Source organism: Sciurus carolinensis, chromosome 3 (assembly GCF_902686445.1).
Source record: "Sciurus carolinensis chromosome 3, mSciCar1.2, whole genome shotgun sequence".
NCBI classification, from domain to species: Eukaryota; Metazoa; Chordata; class Mammalia; order Rodentia; family Sciuridae; genus Sciurus; species Sciurus carolinensis.
Genome location: NC_062215.1, coordinates 156,092,737 through 156,113,312, shown reverse-complemented (window position 1 = coordinate 156,113,312; position 20,576 = coordinate 156,092,737). Strand labels below are relative to the sequence as shown.

The 20,576-nt window shown below is 35.7% G+C and overlaps 1 protein-coding gene across 22 annotated transcripts in view; it reads right to left on the bottom strand.

The window, feature by feature from the left end:
* Positions 1-20,576, bottom strand: part of Map2 (microtubule associated protein 2) — a 282,044-nt gene that overhangs the window by 199,496 nt on the left and 61,972 nt on the right. For all 22 annotated transcript variants that reach the window (XM_047543465.1, XM_047543470.1, XM_047543471.1 and 19 more), the window contains exon 2: positions 16,543-16,596. The gene's annotated coding sequence lies outside the window, so the exon portion shown is untranslated. The remainder of the gene's footprint in view (positions 1-16,542; positions 16,597-20,576) is intronic.

Sequence of the window (20,576 nt, the reverse complement as noted above, 5' to 3'; positions counted from 1 at the left end):
TTATGTATATCACCTGCTTTACTTCTGTTACCTCTTTAATTTCCTTTGATGATTGTGATCTCAATTTTTTGAGGCTATTAAATATAGTAATTATCATAAAGTTAAGAACCAGCACTGAAACCCAGGTCCATAAGATTCCACAGTATCCAATGAGTTATATTGCTTATTTCTTGAAAATTCGCCCCCAGAACATACCTACCTCCATATTGTTCTCTAATAAAAAGTGTGTGTGTGTATTAAAGTAGACTGAAAAGACTGCTTCTGCCTGTGGAAAAAGTTCATATTTCTAAAATTGAATAGAAATAAACATTAAATTTGATTCTAAACAGGAATAAATAAGACTATTTCTAAAATTAGATAGAAATAAACATCAAAATTAATTCCAAACAGGACTTCCAAAATCGAAGTCTTCAAGTATTATTGGACATCTAAAATGCCTTCTCAAGGTTTCCATGCCAACCTTTCTAGAATTACAAAAATAAGCTTGTGAAACAACATGTACACACCCCGTTATCTGTAGCTTTTGATGCATCAAACTGTTTCCTTGTATTTTTTCTAATTAGCCTAAATAAATTTTGAATATTCACAAATGGGAGAAGTAAGACTGGTACCAGTCATCCATGAGGCAAGCAATATTATTTTTGCTTTCTTTTAATGAAGGAAGACTTAAAAAATAGACTTGATGGGAACTTTTCATTTCTATTAACATCCTTTTTATGTAGATCCATAGTCATGGCTTTTCAAAATAGAGTTTATAAAAGTTACACTTAAAATACAAACAATATTAAGCACTTAACACTGAATCTATAGAAGACAAATCTGGAAATCTAGGGCACTTCAATCCTCAATTCAGACCACCCAGTAAGAGGAAAATAAATGCATAAAAAGCCAAAAGGAGCCAGAACAGATCTGTTGATTCTCTCACATAGTTTGAAGAAATTTCTTTTTATTTCCCAGACTTATGAAAGATGAAGATTGCAGTTTGATTGACTCCTGGATGTGACAGGAGCCTCCAGTGGAGAAGAGCTTCTGCAGGTCAGAGGGGTGGGCAAGAGGGGTTGGTGTTAATGCTGGTCCAGTTTCCAGCATGCAGAAGGTCCAGGCAACAGGCGCTCAGAAGGGTGGTTAGGAAGATAGTGCTCAGGAGAGCCAAGGGGAGGGCACAGAAGGCACTGGAATAATAATAGGAACACAACATAGCAACGGAGTGATGGTGATGATAGGAGCCACTACCATGCCATATCTTGTCCACACCATCATAACTGCTGAGGGTGCTATCAGAAAGATGAAAATGACAAGGCACCCGTGATCTCCTCAAGAAACTTGGAATTTAATGAATAATAATAATAAGAGAATGCTGATTAGGGAATGAGAAAGTGAAATGCTAAGACAGATCAGATCTGGGGCATGGCGGGAGTACAGAGTGAACACAGTTAGCCCTGTACAGTGAAGACTCCTCTAAGACACTGATGTCCAAGCATCCATGCTCAACGGAGTGGGGGAGGAGGGGTATGAGGGTGGGACTAAAAGGGAGAGTTGCAAGTGACTGCAAGTGATGGGGCTGACGAACTGTTTCCTGGTATTCACTAATTATTCACTAATTATTTGAATACAAATACCAGAATTCAATTGTGGGCCTTACTAAGCTTTTAATTATGCAACATGTGGTATTTACACTTTAAATGGTTCATTCCATAGAAGGCTTTAATGAAGAACCATTGTCTGCTGAATGCTCTGATGATTGCTTTCATAAGTATCAGAATCCCATGACCAGTTAAAATATAGATATTGCATACTTAGGAATGTCATACCTAAACAACAAATTTAGGCAGGTCATAAACAGAAAAAGACAACTGCAAATTTATTAGAGTCACACCACACTTATATTATCCCTAGTAATTGTGGGCTGCAATGAACTGATATCTTTTTGATTTATAGGTCTGGGTTTCCTGTCCATAAATTGTCATGTGTTTGAATGCAACACCTTATTACTAAAGGGGATAGCTTCAACTGATACTTTCCTTGAAGGAATAAGATTTAAGATCTTATCATAGGTAAATTAAAAAAAAAACAACTTCAGTGTAGAGCTTTTAAAAAGATCCTAATTAATGACTCTGTTAATAACAACTTCCTTGATTGAAGTCCTAGGCCATGACTTGCAGATTCCTACAACTGCAAGCATCTTACACGTATTTTGAAACTTTTAAAAAATCTTTTAAATTTTTAATTTTTTTTTATTTTTACAGACTGCATTTTGATTCATTGTACACAAATGGGGTACATCATTTTATTTCTATGGTTGTGCACAATGTAGATTCATACCATTTGTGTAATCATATATGTACATAGGGTAATGATGTCTGTCTCATTCCACCATTTTCATACCCCCTCCCTCTCATTTCCCTCTACGTAATCTAAAATTCCTCCATTCTTCTCTCACCCCCCCACTCCCATTATATATCATCATCCACTTATCAGGGAAAACATTCGGTTTTTGGTTTTTTGGGATTCAGTCATAAAGAATAATAATATGGCATGTGCAGAAAAAATGGATGGAATTGGAGAATATCATGCTAAGTGAAATAAGCCAATCTCAAAACTTTTTATATGTTGATGCCAACTCTCAGTGACCACAGTCTATAGTACTAATGGTATTCAAAACCCTTTCAAAAGTTTTTAAGGTATTTATCACCAGCCTTTCTTGAATATCATGTAAGAGACAATATTGTACTGAACTTGAGGTCTTCGATTTATCACCCCATTTCATGGAATACAGGTCTCATTTATTCCACCCTGCAAACCTTCTCACAGATCACCTTTTCTTGCTTCTCTGTTACTCTAATTTTCAGAGTTCAAAAGCCTGCTTTGTGGCAGTTGCAGTTGTTCTCGCCCTGACCATGTTTACAGTGCTGCCTTGATTCAGAAGTGCAAGGACATGCCTTCCTGATCTGCTCAGCTCCTTGGTGTCCACATTACTCTCTCTTCGTGATACAGTCTCTGTCATGATTGAGATCCCGTTTGTGAAGTAAAAGGATCCCTTCATTTCTAATGGGGTACTGCTAAACAGAGGTCAAAAGGAACTGTCTGGTTCTACATCCAGGTTTGGCGGCTTCTTTAGAAGAGAATGAACAAACTCTCCCCATCTGAATTTTAGTTATGAAGACAATGTTTTTGAACCAAAACCTTTAAATATATGTTCAGAAGATTAGTGTGTATGTGTGACTTATGATTTTAATTGAGATAAAGTCTTATAAATATATATCATCATAGATTTAATTTCTCACTTTATTGAAAATAATATCATGGGATTTTAGTACTTATGAAAACAATAATAAGAGTCAGCATATAGTGCTTCTTCATTAAAACATATTATGGAATGGACCATTTAAAGTTTTAAAGTCATGAAGGACTGGGTATATAACTCAGTGGTAAAGTACTTGCCTAGCATGTACAAGGGCCTAGGTTCAATCCCTAGTGTGCGAACAAACAAACAAACAAACAAACAAAGACTACATTAAAATTCTGCCCAGTACTGTGCACACACAGACAATCCAAGGACTGGGGAGGTTGAGGTAGGAGGATTACAATTTTGAGGCCAGCCTCAGCAATTTAGCTAGGTCTTAAGCACCTTGCTGAGGTCCTGACTCACAATAAAAAAAAATAATAATAATAAAATAAAAAGAACTGGGGATGTAGCCCAATGGTAACACATTCCTAGGTTCAATCCCCAGTGCCAATAATAATAATGTTGATAATAATATTAACGTATGAAATAATGATTGCAAAATTCCCATTTCCTGGCTCATCTGCCTCAGATGATCATGAATGTGTTTCTGATGTTATCTTTGAAAAGTTTAGGGTTGGACTGAGAGCAATCTCTTCACTGTTCTTTCTCTGAGAGGTTGGAAGGAAGAGATGGCAGTCCTTACAGCTTACGTGACTTTTTTCTTTTCTATTTTCTTTTGGGGGGAAGATTAAAGAGTTTACAAGGAGCAAGAAGAAAACATATAGACAGACAGATGAAAGGGGGAGAAAAAGGTTACAATTCAACTGCACATTCTTTATTCCTGAACATTAAAATGTGTCATTTTCTACTAATGACAAAGAAGAGGGTGCTGGACAGGGGCTGCCACAAGACAGCTTGACAGATATCAATCGATACATTTCTAAATTGTTTAAAAATGAAGGCGCATCACTTTGCAAACAATGCATTTTATTTGGGCACATCGCGTAAAAGTATAGTTAAGCACATGTATGCAGTTGGAAAGCCGCGTGAATGAAGGTGAGCGAGACTGTCCCCGTCCTGTCCTCCTGCACACTTTTCAACACAATGTGGTACTCCTGAAAGCACATGTTTGATGAATGAATAACTCACTCAGTCATTTTACACAGACTGGAAATGAGCTCAGCCTACTTTTGCAGTAAAATAGGAAATTATAAAAAGCTCTAAAGCTCACTTTGGAGGCGAGTTGGCAAATGATTGATCTTCAAAAGAAGAAAGACGCCATGCGTTTCCTTTAATCTCATTGTCATTAACAAACATGGGTAGACCAATAATTGGTACTGAAAGGTACTGCCACATACCCCACATGCAAGGCAGCACAGTTTTGCTCAGAAGTTACGGTGTGAGATGAGAGGTAAAAATGAATCCAATTATACTCAGTGAAGCTTAGAACTGTAAGTCCTGCATAGTATGAAAAGTTTAAGTAATAGGGAATAAGGCAAACAATATTTTTTTAATAATTATAGGAATTAATATTATGAACAGTCAATGGCCTTGTGAAAGGGAAAGTAATTTATTTGCCTTGCTGAAGAGTGACCTTTCAAAGTTATCTGAAGAATTTTTCCTTAAATACACACTTTTTATCATTAGAAATTGGGTCTTCAGATTCCAAATTAACAAAACAAAACAGAAGAAAGTAACACAAAAGAAAATTTCTGTTGGAAAGATTGAGCCCTTGTGAAATTCTTTTCTCTTTTCATGGAGAATTACAATTTGTGTGGGTGAAGGCCTCTGCTTCATTATTAGTTATTATTAGAATGTTTTCTCCATGTCCCTCTTTAGAATTCTAATTATATACTTGCACACATACATATTTTAAGTGATTCCTACCAAATTTGAAAGAGGAATTTTAGGGAAAATGTATGGAAAAAAGAATGCTATTATTAGAGCATATGGATTTTAGCTGTGTACATGTAGATATATATTAAGAAATGAATCACTGGCTGTCTTATAGGGCAGCCTGTCTTTAGTAATCTTCTCATCTATTCATCATCAGCAGATGCTCACTCTGGGTGCAACCTGAGTGATTACTCCCAGAAAGCTCATAATTGCAGTAATTAGGGTCACATGACCTTCAGCATGTTTCTGCTTTTTTTGAAAAAAGAAAGGGCAGATGGCCAAGCATTAGCATCTGAATGAGCACTGGAGATCTAGTAGCTGAGCAGAGTTTAAGTTCAATGCACCAGAAAGCTGGGAATGTCCATTCTCAAACACATTTCAAGGAGTAATTTAAGTTCCCTTTCTGTTGTCCATTCTGCTGTCCACGTGGAGATATGCCTTCATGGGCTTTTCAAAGCCCAACCTGAGCAACACCACTATCAATAACTTGCCCAGCTACTATGAGCGTGAAGTCATGCCGATTTTATTTAAATCTTTCAATTTAAAGTCTACTTTTTCTTGGTTTTAGAATATATTAATAAAAAACACGGAAGAGAAACAAAAGCATCCATTGACTACTTTTCCTGAGAAACAATTATTGAGTCCATTTTGCCTTTTAAGGGCAAATGCCAATTAAAAACAACGGTTTCATTCCGTTGAAAATAAAGGTGAATAGAGATCTCTCTCCACTCTCCCTCTTCTTTGAGAGTTTCTTTCTCTGCCTTTCTCAAATGAAGGTAAATCTTTAAATAGTTGAATAAGCCTCTAGTCAGTCTCAGGACTCAGGAATGTTTCCTCAAGGACCTCCGATCCATCTTTTGGAAATGCCAACATCCAGGGAAGGGTACCCCTCCATCTCCCAGGTCCTGTGTGAGAAGGTGGAAGCCTAAATAGTGGACTCTGGGCTCCAAGTTGCAAAACCATTTCCTGCCATAATAGGAGATGTTTGTTTCTCCCCTGATAAAGCCAATTAGCTAACAGATGGTCATCCTGATTACCAGGTAAACTAGGATAGTGCTGCAAGTCCTCTTACTTAAGCACTAGGTATTGTGGCTGCAAGTCCTGGGACTATTTATTGTGGAGCCCTTATAGATATTTAGAAAAGGATGCAAATAATAAAATTCTAAATTTCCCATCTGAAAATTGTAATGAAGAGATATAACAGTTCATTTTACAGTTTCATTTTTCTTTAATGATAAACAAGCTCAGTAATACTAATACCAAAATGAATGAAATACAGATATTAAGAGTGCCAGTTGGAACATTCGCTTCCCATATCTTGAGCTATAGGTGCTTTCTTTTTTCCTTTTCTTTTCACAAGACTTAAAGACAAAAAGGAAAATTTATGAAGGAGGTTTTTGGAACACAAATTCACATCAATATCTTTCTATGTAGCCACCCGGGACACAAAGTATGAAAAATCTCATGATGTGCTGGGTTTCTGCCCACAGTTTAAAAACTACACAAAAAGTGCTTCAACAAATATTTGTGGAAAGAACAAATAGAGGGCTGAACCAAAGAAGAGAGGGCAAAGGCAGAATTCGGTCCAAAGTAAACCTGCACTGAGCTCTAAGAAGACCCTTCAAAAGTGTCCTTCTTTCTCAATCTCTCTCTTGCTATTGTACCTATTTATTTAGGCTTAGTCCATTCTCAAACACATTTCAAGGAGTAATTTAAGTTCCCTTTCTGTTGTCCATTCTGCTCTCCACGTGGAGGATCCTATATCACAGAGAATTATATCTTCTCCAGATCTCACAACAAACATTTTATTTAGTATTTGATTGGCTCACCCTGTATCAGTTACTATTTACAGTCATTTTGAAGCCAGAATTAAGGACAGGTAGTTAGTGTAGAAATAGAAAATCGGGTCAATTCAAGGAAATGAAGCCATGAAGCCATCTGCCTTTGGAAGTTGGAGACTGCCCCTGGAAGAATGGAATATCAAAGATCTCCGGAGTCCATTGATTACCAAATTTACCTGCCTTTATCAAGGACTGCAAACAAGGAGCTGCTAATTAATGCCCCCTGGCCCTTACCCGCCTGAATCACTTTGGCCCTCCCCCTGCCCTTGGCTTCTCACTTATGCAAAACCGGGCCTAGTCACGAAGGCAGGAAGGAGAGATAAGGGGGGAAAGAACTGGAGAACAAAAGAGACTTTAACCTATAAAAGATGCAGGGTGTGCTCACTTCTTGGGACTTTAGAACATCAGCCATGGCCCCCTTCTCCCTGCCGGGAGAAGTCTGTATTATTCCCTTTAAATAAACCTGCTTAATATGCTTGCCTTGGCGTGCTTCTCTAGTGCTTAATCTTCAACATTAGAAGAAGCAGAACTCGTCACCGGTAAACGGCGGTATCAATTTGTTTCCCTACCTTTATTTCCTTAAACTATTGGAGAGCAAAGGAGTGATTTTTGATACTTCTGAACAATTCACAGAATCTGGTTCTCAAATGAACCACAAGTGGAGTCTCAATACCTGATTTATTAATAATCTCTGTCTCATTGGAACTGTAATTTCCCACGTAGAAGTACTTTATATTTGCAAGGGTTTATTCGTGAGAGTACAAATAGCAAACCAAGATTTAGAACGACTATCACTCGTAAATTCTTTTCCCCCTATAAAAACACATGTTCATGAAATTGTGAGATTTATGAACATGATTTGTTTACCAAAGTCCAGACCAGGCAAAAATGGGGTTTCATCTGGACGACCTCCACCCCCGACTTTATTGCATTTTTTCAAACTTCTGTTTAGCTACCAGACATTCACCTTGTGGTGAGGACTTATTTATATGAACTTTCCTCTTCCTTAGACCTACTTCTCCTTCTCTCCTCTCTGCAACCCTTCAGCCCGGTGAAATGTCATATTCCCTATAAAGCATGTTAGCTAATGACTTGTACACCCAAGTAAACGGCACATGACTTGCATATATGAGTGGGATACCATTTATGACCATGTCGAGATGATGAAATGAAGAGATAAGTATCAAAAACAAAAATTATGTGGGCTTTATGAGATAGATAATAAGCTTATAAAAATATCTCAGAGCAAACCATGACATATAAATGGAGAAGATAATTATCTTCAATCCAAAGAGAAACCATTTACTTTCTGAATGCAAAACCAAATCAAATCACATTTCAGACACTTGTGTTTTCTACTGGCATTTTGCCATACGTGTGGTAGCAAAATATATTATACTTCTAAAAGGTGTGATATTGGTGAATGAAGCAATTATCTTTTGCATCTCCTTCAATAAAATACGAAAAGTTGTAAAGACAAAGTTAAAACAATATTTGATAACCATAGGAAAGTCTACAAAACTGCCAGATATAAATAAATCAGAAAATTAACAAATATTTACTCAGTTCCTGCACGCTGTTCCAGGTATGGTAGAACAGGGAGGGAGATGTTTGATGGAGTGTAATAAACTGGGTAACTCCTCTGAAGGTTTCACACAGTCCTAGTATATGAAAAATCATTCAAGTAACATAAATGGTTTTCAGGTAACTTTAGTAATTATTAACATGGAACAACATGCATTTTTTATGTTATACAATACTTGTATGAAAGAGAATAAAAGGTAATTACACTCCATTGAAAGGCCTGTAGAATAGGCTAGGCTGAATATAAACACAGTTTCTCTCCAGTCATTAACAACACTTAGCTTACCTGGTTGTTCCTACATGCCTGAGGCATACTACCAATAGTAAAAGATTTACACCTTAATTTCCAAATAGATAAAACTGATAGAAACTCCCAAGGGCATACTAAGTACAAAGGTTCTCCCCCTTTGATTTTATAGCCAGATGATTTAAATGAGGTCTCAGAGTCCTTTAGAGACAGTGAAAAGTCAAAGTGAAATTGGAAGAAATGTGCATCTATAGAGTTGCTTATCGAGTTAAACTCCGTTCAGATTCATTTTTCCATATTTCCAAACTTACCTAAAATTTCCAAATGTAAAAAAATTGAAAAAAATTTTTAAAAAATCACAGTTGGAGGAAGGAATTCATATAATCTTACCTTTCCTAATGAGCTCAGAAATCCTCCTTGAACATACATTCTTTTTAAAAAATCTCCATTGTTTTGTTTACTCTTCTCTCCAGGGTTGATATTCCTTATAGTTGGCTTATGGTCCCTCAAAAGATACCACCACAGATGTTTTAAGATGTTTATAACTACTTCTGATACCTTAGTTTGGTAGTAGAGTTACTTTTTGGCAGGCTGACAAACCTGGCAATAGATTTGAAGGGAAGTCTGAGAAAGGATTTCCATTCTATGGGAAAAATACCTTCAGGCAAAAGAAATCAAGATTCCACTCTTATCATTCTGAAAAACAATAACTTCTACTTTAAGCCCTTCTTGAATGATACATGCCTGCATATTATAAGCAAGTAATTCACAGTTGGTTAAATGCATTTTTTCTACTTATTTTTATTCCATAAAAGACTTCGCTGTATTTTTAAGAATAGTTACATTTCACAGAAGGAATCTATTATAAAAATTGTGCTTGGTTTAGTGACCAAGTTTCTCTATGCATGAAATGAAGATAATAGTACTTAAAGTTCCAAACATCTATTTGTATTCTAAATATTCTGGTACTGAGAGAACAGTTGCTTTACCTTTGAATAATAAACTTTAATCTCACAGGAATACAACTTTCAATGTAAGACAGAAGAAAAAGAAAAACATACATACACAGATGCATGTGTAAAATGTATTTGGTGATTTTTTTTTCTTTCTCTTATTCAGCTCTTCACTAATTAGATTTGAAATGATGGAAAGAAAAATAAACAAAGCAAGGATTCTAAAGGAACATGTATAAGATCCTGAATAATAGAGAACGAAACCTGATCCATGCTGGTTTGTTATGACAAATAATTTTTCAACTAACATTTTTATGTTATTAAATAAGAACTTAATTAATAAGAGAAAGATAATATTCCACTCTCTACCTCAGAAATGACCCAGAAAGTAAACCCCAAAGTGAAACTCTTGTTTATTGGAAAATTACTCAAAAGCAGCATATCTATCACATATATGTATTTTATGTGATATTCCTTCTTCTGATACACAATTGTTGATTATTTTCAGATGAGTAACTAACAAAGCTTATCAAGACATACTGATTTATAGAAGCAGAGGAACAAGAAAGTATATCTCCTTTTAATAATATAAATTCTTATGTTGTGAAAAGTGGAACGTAAAGTATTTCTAAATGGATGGACTTCTTTTTACAGAAGAAGGAGATATACTCCTCTTGTTTTCAAATTATCCAAACCATCTTAATAAGATAGAAAGTTCAAATTTAAGTCAGAATATTCTTTAATGACATAAATAGTATGCAGAAGAGGCTGCACTATTCTTTGGAATGGCACTCTTTCTTTCAGATGATTTATTCAGGGAAAGAATAAAGAATAGCAGTCACCAAATTAAATTTATGGGATTGACTTCATAGGCATGGGGTTTGTATGAAAACATATCCAAAGGTTGTCTTTTGTAGCCATTTGATACTACATTTGGTTAAGGAAAAAAGAATCAGTTAGAATATTCTTTTCTTACAAGGAAAAAACAAAAACACAAAACAACAAAAACTCCACAGATCCAACACTTGTCCTTTAAGATGCTTCCCGTCAGCGTTGTTTTCAAATCTATCTCTGTGCCATCAACAGTCCTCCTTCCTCAGTATGTCAAAACTGCCAAAATAAAGGAGTAATTCTAGAAACATCTATTCTCAGGTTCTCCATCAGTTCTAAGGAGGAAATGAGAAGTTTGCCTGCCACCTCCACCCCAACTCCCTCTCCATCTACACTCCAAGTCCTATATGAGCTAATTCCTTAATTGCAATGTTTTTTTAACAGGAAGGGTTTACTTTTTACAAAAAAGAGAAAATATGTATTTATGACAGTTCAAATTTCAGAAAATGATACAAGGAAAGCAACTGGGACTAACTTGTATTTCTGGTTTGAAATGTGATTCTGGTAGCTTTGCATCTTTTCTTAAGATGGCAAACAAGTAAGTGGGCAATCTATAAATCTTTCCAGCCTTTCAAAGCCACCTGTGGCATACATCAATACAAATAATTAGAATTCTGGATATGCACCTTCCATAAAATTCTATTATATTATGCTAAATAAGGATAAAATAGAATAACAAAACAATCACTTTTCCCTTACCCTTGTTTTTCTAAAACCCCCAAATTAAACATAAGCATGATTACTGCTTCAGATGCCTTTTTTGTGACTATTGTCTGAAGTTCTTCTTTTTTTGGTTAACTTTTTCCATCACCAAGGGAGAAAATAATGGTGGTTAATAATTACCATAACATACACATATAAGTACATACATGTTACCCTATATTTGGTCTACAGATATGTAATGATTGCTCATTGTTTAGGGTTATTATAATTCATTACATAGGCATTATCTAGGTGTCCACTTCTACCAGGCCCTACAGGGGCAGGAGGTATAAGAGTAAAGACCTCAACTCTTCATGAAGAGCCTGGGGCTGTGGAGGAGATAGGGCATATAACCAGAAATAATCATAACGTAAGGAGGCATGAACAAATGCTGTGGGAGATGGATAGAGCAAGTTGGAAGAGAAATGCAGTAGCTCCCTGAGCTAGTGCCAGACAATTGACTAAGCAGCTGTTTGAAATTTTGCCCTGACCTTGGACAGCTCGAAGCACTGATGTGTACTAGCAAGACATTAAGAGCATCCTCTCTCCCCACTCCCAGTTTCATTAGAACCTTAGGCAATTTCTACACTTCTCTTTTTTTAAAGTAGAAGTCTTCTTACTTGGGCAATATGTTGCTTAGTTGGTTAATAATATCTGTACTCTGAGATACAGTATCACTCAACAGAACACAGAGAAAAATTATAAGTAGTTTAAAAACTAGTTTTTTTTCATGTATGTCTTTGGAAGTTTGATAACAATAATTTTGGGAACCTTATTGATTTGTTTCCTTTCTTAAGAGAAGCACCAGAATTTACTACTCATATAAAATTAAGGAAAATAAATACCTTTCAATAGAGATTTTAAAAGTAGATTGAGGGACTGGGGATATAGCACAGTGGCAGAGGACTTGCCAATATGTGTGAGGCCCTGGATTCAGTTTCCAGGGCTGCAAAACAAATTTTTTTTAAAAATGGGGAGAGGATTGAAAATTTCCATCTTTAAGATCCACAGTGATGCATTTTCTCATTTAATCTTCAAATGAAGTATAAGTTAATGTTCTTGTTTTATTCATAATAAAATCAGAGGACACTGTCAGCAGCTCAGCCGGTGAGAAGGTCAAGAGGTCAAGACAGGAGCGCACACTGGAACTACCAGGGAGGCCAGATCCAGGCATGAGACCCAGACTGTTTTGGAACACAGACTCCAAATCAGGACTTTGAGAAACAATTTTAGATAGCTCTTATTGATTTGATTATAAGAAATCATCCAAGGAGTCAAAGCACCAAGAAACCATAAATTCGTCTAATTTCAAACATTCGCTTCAACCAAGACCACCAGGAGCACTTTAATATAGTCAGAAATAATTGCAAAGGCAGAGAAGACTTACAGTGTCAAGAACCCCATGAGAAGAAATGCAATCCTAAGCAGCAGGTGTCTACCCCAAGGACAGGGTGCCTCTCTGGGGGTGAGGTAGTGTGGGGGGTGGAGGTTGTGTCTTAATAGAATATATATGCTACCTCCTGATTGCATTAGGGAAGGAAAAAGGAAATTATAATTTATAGGACAGAGAAGAAACACAGATAAATGAAAGCAATAATATTTTCTTTTTAACTTTTCCTTTTGCAAAATTAAACTAAGACACAAGGCATCAATTTAGAAAAATATTCTAAATATTTTTAAAACATTGCAGTCAAAATTCATAAAATCTAAGGACCAGCTAAGAAGAACTATGACCCTTCACTTCTTTCAGATTTGTGCAATAACCTTAGTGCTTCTCACAGCATCCAAACACTTGGAAAAAAGCTATTGAACTTATGTCACTTGGTGAGCAACATTTCAGCTACAGGTAAACTTGAGGACTCTGTTAAAGTTGCCACCCTTGTTCCATTCCTCGGGTTCTCGACCTCTTTCTCAAGAAAAACAGAGTTAAGATAATTAGCACCAACATCAGTCTTTCTAACAGTGAGTATCATTCTGTTCCTCACTCTTGCTTCAATAGTGTAAGATTGAACAGCCTAAGCAAAATAAGCCAATCCCAAAAATCCAAAGGTCAAATGTTTTCTCTAATATTTGGATGCTGATCCATAATGGGGTGGAGGAGATGAATGGAAGAACTTCGGATTGGGCAGAGGGGAGTAAGGGAAGGGCAGGGGAGTGGGAAAGATGGTGGTATGAGATGGACATCATTACCCTAGGTAAGATCTCACGAATGGCATGATTCTACATGATGTACAACCAGAGAAATGAATGTTGTGCTCCATTCATGTACAATGAATAGAAATGCAATCTGCTGTCATGGATAACTAATTAGAACAAATAAAAATTAAAATTAAAAAAAGATTGAACAGGCTTCCCAGGCTATGACCCATGACTATTCCTTCACAAGTGTGTTTCCTATTTTATATTAAATTATAAAAAAATTGAGAAATCATTATTTGCTTATCAAATTGAGAGAAAATTTAAAGTCTTAATTCTTATACGGCAGTGGAATTATGAAACTCTGCTTATGCTATAAAGGAAGGGAACACTGGTACAACACACACAGTGTATGTACACATACAATGTATCTGTTTGTCACTTCAAATATATTCATCTTCTTAGACTATATAATTCTACCTCTACAAATTGACACTACATACAATGTTGGTAGCAAACATAAACAAATTAGTAGAAATGCTATTTATAATAAGAAGATGCTAGAAAGTGTCTTGATTTTTTAAATAATAGGTAAATGGAGAAGTAAATTATGGAATATCCACTGGACCCACCATTTGACCCAGTTATCCCACTCCTCCGTTTCTACCTAAAGGACTTAAAATCAGCCTACTACAGTAACACATCAATGTTTATAGCAGCTAGATGCCCTTCAATGGATGAATGAATGTGTACGTGGTATACAAACACAATGGAATATTAATCAACCATAAAGAAGGATAAAATTGTGGCATTTGCAGGTAAATGGATGGAGCTGGAGAATATCATGCTAAGTGAAATAAGTCAATCCCAAAAAAACCAAAGGCCATATGTTTTCGTTAATAAGCGGATGATGATACATAATGGGGAGCAAGGGTAAGAGAAGAATGGAGGAATTTTGAATTGTGTAGAGGAAAATAGGGGAGGGGAGGGAGGAGGGGAAGGAAAGATAGTGGAATGAGACAAGCATCATTACCCTATGTACATGTGTGATTACACAAATGGTGTGAAAATGAAATGAAAAGTTGTACCCCATTTGTGTACAATGAATCAAAATGTATTCTGCAAATATAAAAATAAATAAAAATTTTTTAAAAACTTGCTAAATATAGCTGTTTTTATAAAATATGATTTAAATAATTGATTATCAAATGCTCTAACAACCTTTTCTCTTAGCTGGAAAGACCTGGTAATAAATGTTTAAACATGCTTCCATTTCTTTGTATATATTATGTATGTAATTAGCATATTTCTTTGAAAATATGTAAATCATTCTGACCTTTCACATTCTGACCAGTTATACTCCATGTTCATGTTCCCACAAAATAGACTCTCCAGATTAAGGCAGACTTTGTGCAACACTGTTTTGTTTTGTTTTTTGAATTTACAAAATCTTATGTCTTTTTTCTTTTCTTTCTTTCTTTCTGAAAAGTGGCCAGAGCAGAATGAGATTTCTAATCATTATGTTGACTACACCAACCAGAAAAAATCAGAAAGGGAAGCATTTGCTTCTAATTCAAGAAGAAAAGGGAAGAGTTGACTTCTTGTGAAGATGAAAATTGACAATTCGAACTTAATCCTCTGCACTGAAAATATTCCTGATTAAAACATGAATGGTTTTTGAAAATCTCATCCTACTTCTAATTTCTGTTTGGCAAGTGAATGGGATAAGGAATGGTAGGGATAAAAAAGTAGAAAAAGTCTAAGAGGTCTTAAAAGAAATTGCATGTTTAAATGTACACAAGTTGACACAGACTATTCTACAGAGAGAATAACAAAGGAAGCTGGGCTAAGCATTTCTAATAACTTCAACTCAAAACTGCATCAACACTTAAAACAAGACAGTTTATAAACAGACTTCAAATCATATCATGTAGACATTTTACCTTTTTTTCTTAATAAGTTGCCAATTATCCATAGGCATGATTCCAACATGTAATATTTACATAATTCCATACCGATTCAAAGATAGAAAAGTACAGTTTGTACATAAAAGAGAAATAATAGTTGCCTTTTTCATCTGTGCGTGTCTGAATTTGCGCTAGCCCGTGCACACACACAAACACACACACACACAAAATGTATTGCCAGTGGAACAGTGAGACCAGAATTGTGGCCAGAAAAAAAAATACATATTTACTTTTTGCCTGCTATATGTTAACACTGCCATTTGAAGAGTTAAATATGGACTTCAAAGGGAAAATTCCTGATTAATAAGCATAAATGAAAAACCAGTGTTTTTCTTTATACTAATCATTAAGGAAAATCCTATACAAAATGTTTAGCAACGCCTCGCCTCTTACTCTTTTCTGAGCAACAAAGTCCTCATTTCTTTCAGGATTTAGTTTTTAATTTTATTTTAAAATCCGAATAAATGTTCTAGAGAACAGAATAGAAGAGATAAATGAAATCCCAAGACTAATGATGGGAGAGCCGGCCAAGGCTCTGTTATTACTCTAAACTCAGTTAAGCTGGTTTTGAGTCTTCTTCTGCAAAAGCCAATTAATGAGCAAACAGAACAAAAGCAATGACATCTTAACAGTGTGCTAATTAATTGAAATTTGTGAATCATAAGTGCATTTCAACACCATTCTTCTTAGGAAATGCATTCCCTATGGGTCCTAAATTGTGGAATGAAAAGTATTCCCCTGTAAATTCAGAGTGGACCATGCTTTAAATTGTTAGCCAACCTTCCAAAAAAAGCATTCTTGTAGTATTCCTGTTCATAAAATGAATGAATTAAATTGAATCTTTTTATATAGTAAAACCTCTGCTATTACTGTGAAAGAAGTCCAACATTCAATAACCTCAGAAATTGTACTAACTGCAAACACTGCTCAGGAAGAACATGTTTGCTCCAGAGCCAAGTCTGAAATGTATCCAAGTTCTACTCAATTTCAGCTTTTTACCACACTTTATAAGAATATTCCCACCTAGCAATCTAAAGACCCAAGACGCTCTTACTTTCTTTCTCAGTTTATCCATGATCAATATAAATATAGCACTGACCTTAATTCTAGCCAGCAGTCAGAAGATAGGTTGGTGATATCAGATCAATCAAATCTGAAAGGAAAAGAGAAAACACCATAAAGTAAATCAGTAGAACAATTCAGTCTTTCCTCACCAAGGAGTAAGGTAAAGTCAGGGGAGCTAGTGACTTGTTCCTCCTTCTGTAAAATGCACTGGTTGAAACACATCCATCTACAACATACTGGGTTTATGTAGTAATAACACTTTAAACTTGAAATTATTTTCTAATTTCATTTAAAAAAACATATTAAATGCTAAAATTTGGTTCTATTTTTATATTTGGCAACTTCTATATATTAAAATAATTCTTATGATTGTGTTCTTTTTCTTGCTTTCTTCACCCCTCCCCCTACCCAGCAGTGGGGATTGAACCCAGTCATGCTCTGCCACTCAGTTACTGATACAGCCCTTTTCATTTTTCATTTTGAGCAAGGTTTAGCTTAGTTGCCAAGACTGACCTCGAACTTGAGATCCTCCTGTCTCAGCCTCTGGAGACTCTGGAATTGGAGGTGTGTGTCACTCTACCTGATGCTTATGTTTATATTCTACAGCTCTCAAGCAAAAATAATGGCTAATACATTCTGTTCCTAATGTGCTATCGTTTCTCTTAGAAGATGTTTGATTAAATACTATAAAACTGATACATTTGGAACCTGCCATACACTGAATGTTTCTGTCTCCTCCCCTCAATTCATAAGTTGAAATCCTAATCCCTAAGGTATTGGAGGTAGGACCTTTCAGAGGTGATGAGTACCTTAGAAGAGGGCAATTCAGAAATATGAAACTTGCAATTGGTGCCCTTCACCCTCCCCTGCATGAGGACAGCAAAACTACATCTATGAGAAAGCAAGTCCTCATCAGACACTGAATTGATGACCTTGAGCTTCCCACCCTCCAGAACTGTGAGAAATAAATTTATGTTGTTTATCAGCCACTCTGTCTTTGGTATGTTTGTTATAACAGCCCAAACAGATTAAGACAGATCCTTAATGTGATTTAATGCCCGCAGGGAGTCTGTGGATTTTAAGTCCAGGATCATCAATCAGTCTAAGGGTAGCAAAGGTCAAACAAGACAATTCCATTGGCAATTTATCAATCTTCCCCTTGGTCTCTTACCCCAGCCATGCCATTAAAATCTGCTGAGGAGTCAATATGTGGGAAAGCACATCATACAAGAAAAGTAATCAAGAAGGTAAATCCCAGACAAAAGCAAACCAAATGTCTGTGCCAAAAGCCAGCCTGCCTTTTGGACAGATAACAATGAAATCTCAGAATGACAAAGAATGATTCTTGACTTGCTTCATAGAGCCTCTTCAGCAAAGTCTCCTACTAAAAAGCAAGTTTGATTCTAGAAGGATGTTTGTCTTTATTAGAAGTTAGCATGTTCTACATCAGAAATCTTTCATTGTTAGACTCTATGACAAGTCCAAAAACTAAATTAACCTAAAACAGTAATTATCTAATGAAAAGAATAATATGAAATAACATAAAACACTAGTAAGCAATGATAAAAATGCAATTGAATACAAAATAGTTAATTTTTCATCCTATAGGTAAGTGCTTAAGAAGAGAGAAATTTTTCTTACAAGAATGAAATGATACATTGATCCATCTGTAGAGACTTTTTAAAAACAGCATCTAGAGGCATTATGGGGTCTTTGAATATTAATACTTTTAATACATCTACCTCCATTTCAAACACCTGGCATTATTTTACTTTAATTCAAATGTTATTCTTTTGCTACAAAGCCAGCGTTCCCCAACTGTGCCATGGTACTCCATGATATGACAGTAAATTCACAGGAGAATGGTGAAGTACTTCCAATATGTTTGATTCCCCCCGCCCCCACCTCAAAACAAAGCCAATACAACCACCATCATTAGGTCCTACACAGAATACTAACTTGAAGTTGTTTGCAATTTCCATATTATATCATGCTATATTTCTTTCAATGATATTGCAACCCAGCAAAGTTGGGGTTTTGGTGTATTGGAATATGTATGCCAATACTGTAAGAGATCAGTGCAGGATAAAAGGATGGCAATGTGGAATGTGACTCCAAGGTTTTAGGACTTGGCAGACAATAGGCATACAATCCCTGTAGTAAATAATTATGGGTTTCCAAGAATAAAGTAAAAATAGTTCTGCTTTCAACTCTAATGTACTTTTTTTTCAAGAAGTCATTAAGTTATTAGGACATAAATACCAATTAATGTTAATTTAATGGAACTGCGTGGTACACCTTTTAACTCAAGAGTTCCATGAAAATAAATGACGAATGCTAAGCATGCCGTAAAGCCAAGAAAACTTGAAGCACTATTTGTGAATAGCCTTTTTTAAAAGACAAATTTTAAATTCACTCCACAAATTTAAAGAAAAAGCAGGAGACATTAAAAATAAAAAGCAATAGAAAAGAGAGAAGGGAAAGAGAGTTTGAAAAATGTTTCTAAAAGTAAGAGGTAGTACTGGAAGGGTGGGAAGGACACCCTTCTCTCACCTGAGTGGGTGTAAGTGTGTTTGGCTGTTTGTGTCTGAGTGTGTACGTGGCTGGCTAAAAGTGTAGCTGGGTGTGCATGTGAACTACTGTGTGTCAAGAGGTGGCTAAAATAATGCACATGAACTGGGCCACAATGAACAAGAAGTGGGCATACTGCACATATGTTTAATCACATTGACTATCGGTCGTCATCCTCTAAGAAAAAGCAGGTATTGGAACAGAAATTTTCAGATCCAAATATTCACTAGAAAAAAAGTGACATCTTGTACAGCAATGTGAATGTGCAGAATGTTACAGAACTGTACACTTAAAATGGCTGGAGCAGTAAATTTTATTGTAGGTATAATTTGCTACAATTAAAAAAAAAAGGATCCTGTTACCCTGGGATCTTGCATGGTATCTAGTACATAAATCTGCTCAGTAGTTATTTAATACACATTGAAGGATGAATCCCAGGGTGATACCAGCACATAACTCACATTCTTAGAGGAGAAAGGGGTTCACTGGTTTCCTGGAGCCAGGAGAGCCTATGTGAATCTAGCCATTTGTGTCGTTATGACCACAGCTACTGTGCCAAAGAAAGAACTCTTTGGAAAATTAGATAAATATTCTAATATTCTTAATATTCTTTTAAATTGATTAGATTTTGTCTCTTCTACATGTACTCCCACATTTAATTTTCATAGTAAAAAATAAAATGATACTTGAGGAATGTTTCTGAGGTTGAAAACGATGGCACTCAGACCTGACTTCTCTATGTATTCATTCCATATGACGAGGGAGGTGTTCCAGCCCCACCTCCGGCACTGTCCACTCTGTACCACCACGACCGCCAGTCCTGGATCCAAAAAATCTTCCTCATTTCCCTTTCAATACAGCTTGAGTCAGTAAAAAACTTCAGTTAAAATATTCATGTCATTTGAGCTACATAAACCCTGTATTTAAACAAGTAGGTTTGATAGTATTCAGCACACAAAAGAATATCAATAATAAATGAATAAATGAAGGTGCTGAGTATTGTGTTTGCTGATTCTTTGCCAGATTTTAAAAAAGAGTTAAAAATTCCTCTTTTGGTGGAAACAAGAAAAAAAATTTCTAGTCTTACCCTAATAGGATGAACTCATCAATAAATGGTTTTGGGAAAACTGAATAACCAGAAAAAAAAAAAAAAAAATGAACACATTTTCTACCATACACAAAAATCAACTAAAAATGGGTGACTTAAATAACGAACTAAAACTGTAAAACTTCCAGGGGGAAAAGTCACAACGAGCAGGCTTTTTGATATTGACCTTGGCATTGGTTTTTTGGATATAATACCAAAAGTTCAAACAACAAAACCAAAAATAAACTAGTGGGACTACATTAAATTGCCCTTCAAAGGCAACAATTGACAAAATGAAAAGGCAATGCACAGAATGGGAGAAAATATTTGCAAACCATGTATCCGATAAATGGTTAGTATACAAAATGTATAAGGAACTCCTACAACTCAATAAATAATAAACAAATTAT